Here is a 14480-nt window from a genome sequence, read left to right as displayed (position 1 = left end):
GACGATTCCCAGAACTCCGGTAGTTTGAGGGAAACTGCAGTAGTCACCATGTTCATGAAGAGCTCGGCGGGGTCACCAGTGTAGAAGTGGCAGGAAAGTTGAGACGGACAACTTCTCTAGTTGACTACACCAACTTGTGTGTCATTTATTTTAACCACAGAGCAAGACAATTTCCTTCGTGCTCAAAAACACAACATACGTCGAGCAGACGTCAGACTCAGAAAACCAGACTTTCTTAAAGGGACCGTGTCTCCTTAACCCTGAGAAGCACACAGTATAACTGTGTGTGTTAAACATACCCAAACCACAGATTATGGTGAATCATGTCTATAGAGTCCGCCACAATAATACCTTTTAGACTCTCATCCATGATTTGTAAAGATGTTTTTGTAACCCTTTGTAAAGTATAAAGAGCCCCTTTCTTTAATTCATGTCTTATTGACTGTAGTAAGCCGTTCGAGTTCGAAAACCAACCAGTTCAAAAACCAACTGGATGCATCATTGCCAGGGAACCCTTAAGTAATGTTTCACACAGACTTGTATAAGCCATTGGTAAAGCATGAAGAGCTGTCATTTTACAACAGGTAATGTGACATGGGTTATTTAAGAGTTAACAATGTCAACTAATCAGCAGGAAACCATTAATGAAGCATGAAGATCTTTTAAAGGGAGATGTGATGAGTACAGTTTTGGGCATGCTTTGTTAATGTTAGTAAACGGTTTATTAATGGAAGAGGAAGTTCCAAAACTGAGACAGGTCAGTCATAAATAGGTCACAAACAGTTAAATTACTGCATTTACAAATGCATTTGTTAATTACTTAGTTAACATGAAGACATTTTTCATGCCTTAGTTAAGCATTTGTTCACCATTAATTAATGCATTAACTCATGTAAATACAACTTCTTTTATAAAATGTTACTGAATAAATAACAGACAAAAGAGAAATATTTGTGGTAACATTTATTGTATGCAATCAACAATGTCATCATATGTTATGACTTCTTGTGATGCTTTTAATGAGAGAACTTATTCAGCTGCTTCTTTTCCCTGTGAAAAATAAACATCTTTTTAGACCCAAAGAATTTTTTTTAGTAATTTCAACATTTATATTCAATGAATTAACATGCACTGATGAAAAACTTATGTTTACCTTGCCAGAGTCACGGCTCTTAGCTCTCAGTTTGTTGACCTGAGACTCGGCAATATCAGCTCGCTCTTCAGCCTCCTCCAACTCGTGCTGAATCTTCCTGCACTTTGTCAGGTGAGTGTTGGCCTGCTCCTCCTGTGAAACCATCATAAATTCTCATTGCAAATCCTAAGACTAGAGTAAAAATTGTGAAAACGTTTGCAAATAGGTGAAGCATTTTTACATGATTTCAACTTACTGCTTCCTCAGCCTGCCTCTTGTAGGCCTTCACCTTCAGTTGCAGCTTGTCTACCAGAGCCTGCAGCCGGACGCCATTCTTCTTGTCCTCTTCAGTCTAATGTAAGTATGAACACAAACATGAATGACCATTAATAATTGGCATATCTTTTAATATGGTCATTTAGTCAATAGGAACACTGTCACAAAGTAAGCTTGGTATACCTGGTATGTGAGTTCCTTCACTCTCCTCCCATATTTACGGACACCTTTAACAGCGTCTCCTCCACGTCTCTGTTCAGCTTCAACCTCTGCCTCCAGCTCACGCACCTTCAGAAATGAATTATAAACTATGAGACTCATTCTGCATATTTTGTAATGTCATTTACTGTAATCTGTGTAAGGCAAGGCAAGTTTATTTATATTGCACATTTCGTATACAAAGGCAATTCAAGTGCTTTACACGAGGTAAATAAGAACATTAGATTAGAAATACAGATAAAAAACAAATAAAAAAAATATTTAAAAAAGTGTATAAGAGGAGAGAATAAATAAAAAAATGAAATGCATAAAAAGAGTAAAGGTCAAGTTGCATAGGCAGTGCAGAACATAAAAGTTTTGAGCCAAGTTTTAAAAGTGGTCAAAGTCGGGGCACTTCTGAGATCTTCTGGAAGTTTCTTCCAGCTATGTGTAGCATAATAACTAAATGCTGCCTCACCATGCTAAGTTTTAACTCTGGGGATAGTTAGCAGACTGGTCCCATATGATCTAAGGGGTCTTCAAGGGGTTATTATGGTAAGAGCAAGTCAGAGATGTATTTAGATTCTAAACCATTGAGCGATTTTGTTTTATCTTACCCTGGACTCCAGTTTCTGGAGCTGTTTCTTGCCACCCTTCATGGCCAAGTTCTCAGCCTCATCCAGGCGGTGCTGCAGGTCCTTGACTGTGATCTCCAGGTTCTTCTTCATCCTCTCCAGATGAGAGCTAGTGTCCTGTTCTTTCTTCAGCTCTTCAGCCATCATAGCAGCCTAGAAAATGAATAATTTATGTTAATTAGAAATGCCATACGAATTCATGTTCTTCCAGATGTATGGATGAGATCTGGATGACTATGAAATAAAATGTAAACCCACATCAGTGATGGCTTTCTTGGCCTTCTCCTCTGCATTCCTTGCTTCCTGAACACTGTCATCTACTTCACTCTGGACTTGGACCAGGTCAGCCTCCAGCTTCTTCTTTGTGTTCATAAGGCTTGTATTCTAGGAAGAGGAAGGAAAAATTCAGTTTAGCAATGACTATAATGATGTGCACGTATTATTTAAAAATGTATTGATTATAGAATTAGTGAAGAAATTATTTTGTTTACTTGAGAGTGCAGCAATCCAACACGCTCACTAGCATCCACCAGCTCTTGCTCAGCCACTTTACGGCCTCTCTCTGTCTGTTCCAGACCAACCCTCAGCTCTTCAATTTCAGCCACCATGAGACCATTCCTACGCTCGACCATAGCAGCTTGCTCCTTGAGGTCTTCCTGCGCTCTGAGAGCATCATCAAGGTGCAGCTGGGCATCCTAATGTTAAGATTGTGTTGTAGAAACAGAAAAAGATCAGAATGTTGCTGCACATAGAATGGCATGTACAGTTGTCATGTGATGTACCTTCAGTTGTCCCTGGACATTCCTCAGCTGCTTCTGGGCCTCAGAAGCCTGGCGGTTAGCATGACTCAGCTGAATCTCCATCTCATTCAGATCTCCCTCCATCTTCTTTTTGATTCTCAGGGCATCGTTCCTGCTCCTGACCTCAGAGTCAAGAGTAGTCTGCATGGAGTCAATCACCCTCTGGCTGTTCCTCTTGATCTGCTCCATCTCCTCATCTTTCTCTGCCAGCTTTCTGTCAACCTCACCTTTGACCTGGTTGAGCTCCAGCTGGACACGCAGAATCTTGGACTCCTCATGTTCCAGAGTTCCCTAAAATGTAAAAATATTAAAACATAGTCCGTGTTGCCTTCTGAATGTAATATTGGGCATGTCTCTATTGTTCAATAAGATATGTAAATTTCATGGACAAAGGAAAACATATACATTAGCAATTCTAATGCTAAGCTTTCCAGTTGAAATTTCACCTCAGCCTCCTCAAGAGCTGTCTGGATCTCTGACTTCTCTGTCTCCACCTGCTTCTTGGACTTCTCCAGCTCATGGATGCTTTTTCCAGTCTCGCCAATCTGTTCAGTCAGGTCTGAGATTTCCTCTGCAGAAGGTTATATATGTTTAATATTGCTAAGTCAAAGAATGAAGGCTATGTGTCTCATTCTAACTGATATATACATATTAACAATCATGAACATATTTCAATATTTCAATTACTATTTTCAATTTCAATTACTATTGCTAACATTATCAGATGAGAACTCACGTTGCAGGTTCTTGTTCTCACGCTTCAGGGTCTCCAGCTGATCCAGAGCTTCCTCATAAGAGTTTTTCATCTTGAACAGCTCAGTGCTGAGAGAACGAGCCTCTTTCTGAGCTCCCTCAAGCTCTGCCTGCCCCTCCTCGTATTTCTGCTTCCAATCTGCCAGAACCTGCATAGTAATTTAAAATGAGCAATGTTACCCAATTTTGGAATGGTTATACTTTGACACTTCCAGTGGCTGTGACAAGGTAATCAGTGTCAACGCACCTTATCAAAGTTCCTCTGCTTCTTGTCAAGGTTGGCAGCCAAAGAATTGGCTCTCTCCACATCAATCATGAGGTCCTCCACCTCACCCTGGAGCCTCTGTTTGGTTTTCTCCAGAGACGCACACTTGGAGTTCACAGCCTCAATCTGTTCCTCAGCTTCCTGAAGGCGCTGGGCAAGCTTTTTCCTGTTAAGCATTTGCAAATGTAATCATTCATGTATACTATTCTAACAAGTATTTTGTAGAGACCATTAGGAAAAACAAAATCTTCATTGACTCACTTTGACTCTTCAAGCTCCTCAGTGCGCTGGATAGCATCAGTTTCATACTTGCTCCTCCATTGGGCCACTTCACTGTTGGCCTTGGACATTCCACGTTGCAGCTCTGCCTTGGCCTCCTGCTCCTCCTCAAACTGCTCCCTCAGAAGATCACAGTCATGGCGGGCTGATTGCACACCGTGGGCAAGGGCATTCTTGGCCTGGAAAAGATTATAAAAATAAAAACCAGTGAATATATGAACATACAATCCTTAAAAAATCTTGAAATCTCTGACTATTTTACTCACCTTAACTTCCTCCTCAATTTGTCTCTTCAGCTCCTCAATCTGCTGTGTGAAGGCTTGCTTGCCTCTGGTCAGCTGGGAGACAAGGGCTTCTTTCTCCTCAAGCTGACGACTAAACTCACCTAGATGGAAATGGATTTTTTTTGTTGTTGAAATATATACATTTCCAACTGACCCAGCATTAAAGTAAAAAAAAATGGCTTCTAATTTGAGTCTAATAATGGATTGAGTTCAAAAGTACAGTGACAGTTTTTATGAACAAGTCAATGAAAGTAAGACTTGCCATTCTCTGTCATCAGTCTTGCTCTCTGAGCGCTGATGTCATTTATCTGGCGAACATTCTCGTCATTCTTAGCCTTAAGTTCACTGAACTGGTCCTCAAGGGTGCGGCACATCTTCTCGAGATTTCCCTGTTTATCAACATTAGACAGGTTCAGTAATTCTTCCACTAATGCAAGTTTTTTCTCAAGTGTGAATATACAGTACATATGTATATAAAATAACATTATACCTTGGATTTTGCCACAGCTTCCATATTGCTAGACAGGTCATCAATCTCCATCTTGTATTCACTCTTCTCCTTCTCCAGCTTCTGCTTGACACGCTGCAGGTTGTCGATCTGTTCTCCCAGCTCTGCAACACTGTCAGCCTGCTTCTTGCGGAGGGCAGCAGCAGTGGCTTCATGTTGTAAGGTGGACTCCTCAAGGTCACGACGCAGCTTCTGGAACTCAGCTTCACGCTTCTTGTTCATCTCAATCTGAGCAGCAGTGGCTCCACCGGCCTCCTCAAGTCTCTCACTGATCTCTTCAAGTTCCCTGGAGAGGTCAGCTCTCAGCTTCTCAACCTTGGCGCGAGCAGCACGCTCAGCCTCGATCTCTTCCTCCAGTTCCTCAATACGAGCCTTGAAAGTTAAGAAATATTTTTAAATAAATGTATGCAACTGACACATTGCATAAAAACTCAATGATAAGTTTGACATAGATTTGAAATCAAATATTACACACCTGGAGCTCTTTAATCTTCTTCTGTAGCTGAGCACCCAAGGATTGTTCATCTTCAATCTTACTGAGATGCTGGCTTATCTCAAAGTCCTTCCTGTTGAGTAAATGTCATCATCATAAGATACTAGTTGCAATAACATATTTTGTGCATACAGTTTTTGAATTCTGTCCACATTACTTCTTGATTTTCTCGTCAGACTGCTGCTTGTCATTCTCAAGATCCATGACGGATTCCTGGGCCAGTTTCAGATCGCCCTCGAGCTTCCTCTTTGCTCTCTCAAGGTCCATGCGGAGCTTCTTCTCTTGCTCCAGAGAACCTTCAAGCTGCAAAATACCACGTGGTTATAATTACTAAAGGTTAACAGCAAGCATATATTCTTATTGAATAGCAAATAGCATCTTCAAGAACTCACATCATCCACTTGCTGCTCAAGCTTGGTCTTGGCCTTGGTCAGAGTGTTGACTTTGTCTTCCTCTGCCTGCAGGTCATCAAGAGTCTGCTGATGTGCCTCTTGGAGGGCTTTCTTCTCCTTTGTCAGCTTAGCAATGCTCTCATCTTGAGAGGCCATCTCTTCAGTCAGGTTCTTCACCTGAATATGTAAAAACATTTTGTCATCATTGGGTAACTATTCAAATATTGGATGATGTATTAGACAGAGAACCTTGAACCTATCCATGAACCTTGTTCTCAGTGGCATGCTTCTCCTTCTCCACTTTGGCTAAGGTAAGCTCCAGGTCATCAATGTCCTTCTTGAGCTCGGAGCATTCATCCTCCAGTTTCCTCTTCTTGGCAGTTAGCTCAGCGTTGACTTCCTCCTCATCCTCCAGTCTCTCACTTGTCTCTTTGAGTTTTGCCTCCATCTGGATCTTACTCTTGATAAGTCCCTCACATCTCTCCTCAGCATCTGACAGATTCTCTGATTCCTAGTTAGAACAAAAGTGAAAAGGGGAAAATATATTAATAATTCAACATTTGCTCTGGAAAAGATGTGAGAAATCAACAAAGCTTTCTGTTGACATTTACTCACAGATGCCACTTGCAGCTGCAGATCATTCTTCTCCTGCAGAAGAGACACCATCTTCTCCTCCAGTTCCTTCTTCTTAGCCAGGGCCGTGGCCAGGTCTGTTTTCATCTTCTCATAGTTTTCCTTCATGTTCTGTAGCTCCTTCTCAGTTTCAGCACTCTTCAGAAGGGGCTTAATCTTGTAGTACACCTTCATCCATGGCCAGTGTTTCACATTCATGAATGAGCGGATGTTGTACTGGATGCCGTAAATGGCTTCCCTATGGAAGGAAATCACTATTATGTACAAAGTCATTTTGGCACTGCACTCAGCCTAAATATATGGTTAGAATTTCCACTTGCCTCCTTTCCATCATCTTCACAAACTCCTTCCTCATGACGTAGCCACGGCAGAGAGCCTGAGTCATGGTGACCAGAGAAGCAAGCTTCTCATCTCGCATCTCCTCAAGGGTACCTAGTAGACCAGCTTTGAAGAACACCTGACGAGAATATAAAAATATTATGGACAGTTGATTTTCATCCATGAAACGGAGTTTAGTTTTTTCTTACTCAATTGTTTACCTTGGTGTGTCCAAATTTATACTCCTCATGATTCACATCAATTGACCCAAGCAGCTTCTCAGAGGCCTTCTTGTTGTCAATGAATTGACCCTCAGGGATGACGCTGGCATTCAGTACTTTGTACCTATTGCAAAACAGTTAATGGTCACATTTGGCACCTTCTTTTCAAAGTTAGGAAAACTCTGTGGTAAATTAAGTAATACCTCTGCTTGAAGTCACCATAGAGGATTCTGCTGGGGAAACCTTTCCTGCAGATTCTGATACCCTCCAGCACACCGTTACACCTCAGCTGGTGGATAACCAGGAAGTTTTCCATCAGACCTGTGAAGAGGTTGTTACTTCATAATTATTATGACAAAGTAAAAGACCCACTACCGCCAAGCTGTGTTAAATGACTGCAAACTGTATGGACAATATTAAGAACATTGGTTAGCTGTCAGTGTACCTGGAGTCTTTGACTCATTGGGAATCAGGCAACGTACAAAGTGAGGATGAGTGCTCCTCAAGTTGGTCATAAGCTTCCCCAAGTTCTCCTGTAGATACAAGATAAAACCAAATATTCTTCATCAAAAACATAAAATAAGAAACATTTTGCATTTATTTGAGTTTAATTACAAACAGGCACTTTAGGCTGTTCTTAAATTTTACCCTGAACTGTGAGGACACAGTCTGCATGGAACCACCCTTCTTCTTGCCTCCCTTCTTGCCACCGCCAGTCTCTGTTGATTTTGATTTATTAATATCATGAGTTGATAGGTTCAGTGTTGTTTACTTATGATCAAGCTGGAAAGTTATCATTCAACTGACTTTTTTGAGTAGGCATATTGTTTATCTTAAAGACAAAAACATGAATTCCCATAATCCTAAGCGTTATAAAGTGATACTGTACCTTCAACAACAGGGGGATACAGGACAGGCAACAGTTTAACACCAGACTTCTGGTACAGCTGAACAACAGAGTCGTTCAGGGGATCCTTGTTCTTGTCCAGCCAGCCACAGATATTGTAGTCCACAGTTCCAGCATAGTGCACCAGAGAGAAATGGGCCTCAGCCTTGCCTTTGGCTGGCTTGGGCTTCTCAAATGCTTTGTTTTTACCGAGGTGCTGGTCATACAGCTTGTTCTTGAAGGTAGTGTCTGAGGCCTTTGGGAACATGCACTCCTCTTCAAGGATGGAGAAGATGCCCATGGGCTATATAAAAAGTGCAAAGAGATACATCATGAAGAGGCACTGTTGTAGCATATCATGAATTCTAACATTAAGTCACAACATTATTGTGTACCTTTTCAATGAGCTCAATACAGGCAGCCAAGTCCATGCCAAAGTCAATGAACTCCCAGATGATACCCTCCTTCTTGTACTCCTCTTGCTCCAGGACAAACATGTGGTGGTTGAAGAACTGTTGCAGTTTCTCATTGGTGAAGTTGATACACAACTGCTCCATGCTGTTGTACTGTCGGTGGAAATAGGATTAACCTAATATATCACAAACTTTGTTCCAAAATGATCTAGTCAATCCATTACCATGAATGCATACTTACATCGAAGATTTCAAAACCAGCAATGTCCAGCACACCAATGAAGTATTGCCTTGGCTGCTTGGTGTCCAGCATTTGGTTGATGCGGATGACCATCCACAAGAACATTCTTTCATAGATAGACATAGCGAGGGCGCTCACTGAGTTCAGGACCTGAGAAAAGTTTCATTTGAATCAATATCATTAGAATCTACAGTGTTACAAAGAGGGTCCTCTCACAGATTTAATAAAGTAGAGATCCATCAATTGAAATCAGTCAACACATGCAGGAACAGCTAACAGAGGACATTCAGATGCAAACTATAAATGTAATTTGTGAAATTCCTCCATGAGCTTCAGCTTCATGAGGAAATGGGAAACTTCTCTCCACTGAATTTTGGAGCAATTTGTTTAGTTAATCATGGGAGTTATATTTGTTTTTCTTCTTGTTTATGCATTATTAAAGTACCTAAAACTGGACTCAAGTACAATTCCTGATCAAAAATATTGATCTACGCTCCTCCGCTGTCTTTCATAACTGTTCATAGAGGGACAAATAAAGGACTCCTTCATGGTATTCACAATCATTTACCTGAAATTGAAGCTTAAACATATTCATGCACTGGCTCGTGACTTAATTATGAGATGTGTATGAAATTAACAGAATAATCTTCTAACCTGTTGCACAGTCTGTCCCTTGGTGACATACTCATTTCCGACCTTCACTCTGGGGTAGCACAGAGCCTTCAGCATGTCAGCCGAGTTCAGGCCCAACAAGTAAGAAACCTTGTCAGCCTCTGAAAATGTCACAAAAATACTTTTACTAGATATATGACTGATTTCTAAAATGTGACATAATAGAAAATGCATATTTGATTCGTTTAACGCCAGAGGTTTTTTAACTCATCCATGAAGTTAATCCTCACCCTCTGTGCCATCTGGCTCAGCCTGCTCTTCACGCTGCTTCTGCTTGAACTTCATGTTACCATGGTGGAGCACAGCACCGGTAAACTTGTAGATGCCCATCTTCTCCTCATTGGTGAAGCCCAGAATATCAATAGCAGTCTGTATTCAATAGAGGTATTGACACTGAGTAAAAGTCACTATGGAAAATACATTTTACTGAGTAATTGTGATGGAATATTGAATGTATAAGAGATTAAGAAAATGAAAATGAGAGTGAACATCTCTCACATCAGTGGCAACCAACTCTTCTTTGTCATCAATGCTGGCCACAGTAATCTGACCCATACTGCACATGGGGAAGTCATAGGGGTTGGTGGTGATGAGCGTCATTTCTGGAGATCAAAAAAGGTTTAAAGGAATGACTGGTTATGGACCATGTGAACAACGTGGGTTGTTTTAACATTGTATCACAATGTTTATCTTACCAATCAGCTCAGGTTTGTGGTTGGTCATCATCTGGTAGAAGATGTGGTAGCCTCTCTCATCAGGAAGCTGGAACGTCACTCTAGACTTCTCCAGCAGATCTGTAAGCATTGTTCATGAATCAAAATCTACACCACTGATAATGCCAGTCATTCCATTTAATATGTGAAGTTGATACTTACATGTCTCAATATCAGCACTAGCCAGTTTACCAGTTGTGCCAAAATGGATTCTGATGAATTTACCCTGTTTGGAATAGCATATTGTTTACCATCCCTCTGCATAGGCAATATATAATTGAAGATATTTCTCACAGTTTGAAATCCCTCCATACTTACAAAACGAGAGGAGTTGTCATTCCTCAGTCTTGGCATTACCATAGGCTTCCAGCAAGGGATTGGCTGCAATAATCTGGTCCTCCAGTGACCCCTGTAATATGTTTTTTTTTCATTTTAATATTCATTTCAGTAGTACATTTCTATTGTGTCTTCATTTTTCAGAAATGTTTCCAATGTTTTTAGAAAATCCTCATGATAATATACCTGCATCTTTCCTGGTGTTGCCTCCTTCTTCTTTTCTCCACCACCCACTGAGATTGTTGCAAAGTACTGGATGACACGCTTGGTGTTCACAGTCTTTCCAGCACCAGATTCTCCACTAGGGATGGATATGTAGATTCAGAGAAATTAACTCAATTCGTTTGATGCTATTGGTCTTACAGAGGTGCAATAGATATAAAACTTATGTGATCAAGACAGACTGGTTCTCCCTATCTGCAAAAGGAAAAATGAAGAAATATATTTCTTATCTATGTAACATAAGTTATTGAGTTTATTGATAGTTTATACATTTTCTTGACAAGAACATACCAGTAGCCATGAACTGGTAGGCATTGTCAGAGACAGAGAAGAGGTGGGGTGGAGCCTCCATGCGCTTTTTGCCTCTGTAAGCAGCTACAACCTGAGCATCGTACACTGGGAGCCACTTGTAGGGATTCACAGTTGCACAGAACAGCCCAGAGTAGGTCTGAAGGGGATGAGAGAGATATGACCACTCACAGTATGTTGTATATGAGTCCATGTGCAATATTATACTTTACTCCATAGGCAGAAGAGCTTACGTAGATCATCCATGCTGCATAACGCTCTTTGAGGTTATACAGCACAGCGGCTTCATTGAGATGGGTCATCATGGCCATGTCCTCAATTTTGTCATACTTGGGAGGGTTCATAGGGGTGACATCATCCTCCTTAACCGTCCTCTCCTGAAATATTGAAACACAATTTCAGCTTGTGTTGAAATTCCAACTGTAAGTTACACTGCTGTGAGTTTCATGAAACTTCAACCTACCTCCTGGTTGGTAAGAACTTTCACGGTGACTTTGCCACCGTCTTTCTTCAGGATTGTACATTTAAGGTACAGCTCCTTAACATCAGCCACATAGGCAGCAGATTTGGCATCAAAGGGTGCGGTTTGAGCCTCAATCCTCTCCTTCTCTGGCTTACGGAGATAAATGGCGGCCTTGCCATAAACGGCCATCTCAGCGTCAGTACTCATGTTGGCGGCTTTCTGTAGATTGACAAACAGAAATTAACTTTCCTCTTATCTGATGTGTGCATTGTTTGCTTTGGAGACTGAACACTGTATGATACAAGGATTCTTTATATTCTGTAGTTTAAATAGAGAAAAGGTAACTCTCACCTTTTTCTACCACCCAATCACAGAGTAACTTTTCACAACCCCTAAATGAACAAAGAGTTTTTTGTGATGTTTATGAGTTATTCTTTGAGTTTCAAGTAGTGATACAGGTAGTATAGAGATTACAGATTAGTATATTATAACCAAATACAGATTAGTATAATATTACTCATTTATATTTGCTACATTTAAATTATAGTCACACAACCAGATTTTTACCCTTGACTCCTAGCTTACTTATTTGCAATATTCTTTCTTCCCAATGATGTCCTTATCCTATTTCACATTATCATGCCTTTATCTGAATAAACATTAAACTGTTAACTCTATTAATTAAACAATTTTGTCAAGCACTAAGCATCTACAACTTCTTTGTTATTAATGGCAGCTGAAACATCAGTCTCACTTACCAGCAGTTCGTAGTCTCTGAAATCCCCTGCAGTCTGTCCATCTCATCATGAGCCTCCTTATATTAATGTCATTCTGCAGGCCAAGCAGAAACTAAATATGGGGATGTCTTCAAAAGGCTCTAATGCATTTTCATTTGAATTTGACTCTTCATTGGCCCCCATCTTGTATGGCAAAATAATGTGCCATCTAACTGTCTCATGTAATACAAGATGAGAAATCATTTTCTGTCCATATATTTCATGTGTTATAAGTGAACTCTTAACTGACACTGTAACATATGTGAACCAGTTAAGCCTAAAATCTAACAGATTCAACATTAAACAGTTACACTGATAACAAACAATTCTACATGTATAATGTTTGCACTGAATACAACTCTTAACTCAATTTCAGATTTTAGTATTGCAAATAAATATTTTAATTTGACCATTCTATTCATTTTTTTGTGGTATGAATTAATTTGATTTGACAAATTAAAAAGACACATCTATAAATAAATCAGGTCAAACTTTAACACTTGTGCTTGCAACATTGCAACCATAACTGGCAAGCCTTTTTTGTCATGCGTAGTGCTTATAAACTTTTAGGATTTCATGCCAGAGGATAAGATTCAATAGAGGACTAGCAACTCTACAGTGGGTGTTGTGTTGCATGTATTTATAATTTGTTTGGATTACTTTTCCATTAGAACGTTTTGATTTTATCAACCTATTTTCTAATGAAAATAATATTACTTTCCTTCATCGCCATTAACAAGGGTAAGCTTTGCTGTGCTACAGTTTAAGTTAAATGCTGTAAACAAAAGTAGAGCATGCATAATGAGGTCTAATGAGGTATTTAATGTGTGAATGTGACATTTATGAAGGCAAACCTATACTGTAGTATGGTCTCAACTGATTTCTTCACCTACACACCTTGATTTTAAATCCTTGTGAGTCATTCCTTGAAATGGGTGCCTTTTGGACACAGTGATGTCTATTTTTTTAAAGTATCCATTTTCCATCCTTTTTCCATCTTTAACATTCTGTCAGAAAGAGGACAAGTTTGACTTGCAGAAAAACATATTGGTCCAACTTAGGCAGCTAATTGCTGTGGATTTTGAGCAAATTTTTGACAGACCATAGCATATGTCAACCTTGTTACTGTCATGCAATTATGTCACACAATTATTTGAAAGTAATTTCAATTTCTACATTTTTTTTTTTATGTTTTCAATTTTATTATATATTAATTGTCCCTTATTCAACAATAGTTATTTAATAAAATGCCTTTTTACTTCATTGAAGTCATTACATTTGTGTTGAGCAGCTTAAAGTGTTGATTTCCTTTAAAAAAAAAATGCCATTATTGAAAGAATTTTCCCATTATTTTAGGATATATAATTGGTCTCCTCTTCCCCTACCTAACATATGTTCACATCTGGTGAGGTTATGATATTATTATTAGTATTACAAGATATATCAAAGTAACAGGGTTGACGACAGTAACAGGGTTGACGGGATAGAAGATGTTAATTTAAAAGAATCACCCTTCAACTGATATATTACTCTCACTCTCACTCCCAAAGCAGGGACCCAAGTAACTGACAGAAGAAGGGTGCAAAAATATGTTTATAACATAATGAACTTCAAAAAGTGTGAGTCCTTGCTGAACTTCATTTAAACAGTTTAAACTGCTTAACAGCAGCTTTTTGAGCACAACCATCTGGAAGCTAACACAAACAATAAAAACTGACAAATCATACATTTCATTAGGGGGAGCAGCATTTTAAAATAATGTTCTGCCACAGTAAAACAACATTTCCTTGTAGCAAGTCAAGGAATTAGTTTTCATTCTTGAAATAAGAAAAATAGTTGTGACCTAATTTAAACAATAAAAACAAACCAGTCAGAAACAGAGCACATTAATACTGACGAATATGTAGATTAATGTATTAATTAATGTATGAATTATGTAGGTGGCCGCCAATTATATTATTCATTTTCTTTTCACAAGTAAATTTGTATCTGATTTACTTTTCACACATAAATCAGGTAAGTATGTCACTCGTTTTCTTTTCACAGGTATAGCAGGTATGTACAGTATATTACTCATTTTCTTTTCACAGGTAAATCAAATAAGTATGTTACTTATTTTCTTTTCACAGGTAAATCTATTACATATATTGTCTTGGCTCATTTCACAATTCAAACTCCATTCATGCATTCATGAGTACAAAATGTGAATTACTTGTGAGGCTGCCATTTTTTGTGTGATTCAGGGTTAACATCATATTTGCT

At 39.3% G+C, this 14480-nt stretch overlaps 1 pseudogene; it reads right to left on the bottom strand.

Moving 5' to 3' along the window:
* Positions 1–1029: 1029 nt before the first annotated feature.
* On the bottom strand, positions 1030–11649 carry LOC139931429 (myosin heavy chain, fast skeletal muscle-like; annotated as a pseudogene).
* Between the last annotated feature and the right edge of the window lie 2831 nt (positions 11650–14480).

The sequence above is a fragment of the Centroberyx gerrardi genome, chromosome 5 (genome assembly GCF_048128805.1).
Source record: "Centroberyx gerrardi isolate f3 chromosome 5, fCenGer3.hap1.cur.20231027, whole genome shotgun sequence".
Lineage (NCBI taxonomy): Eukaryota > Metazoa > Chordata > Actinopteri > Beryciformes > Berycidae > Centroberyx > Centroberyx gerrardi.
Note: the sequence above shows the minus strand (reverse complement) of the source record. Positions and strands in the feature narration are given on the sequence as shown.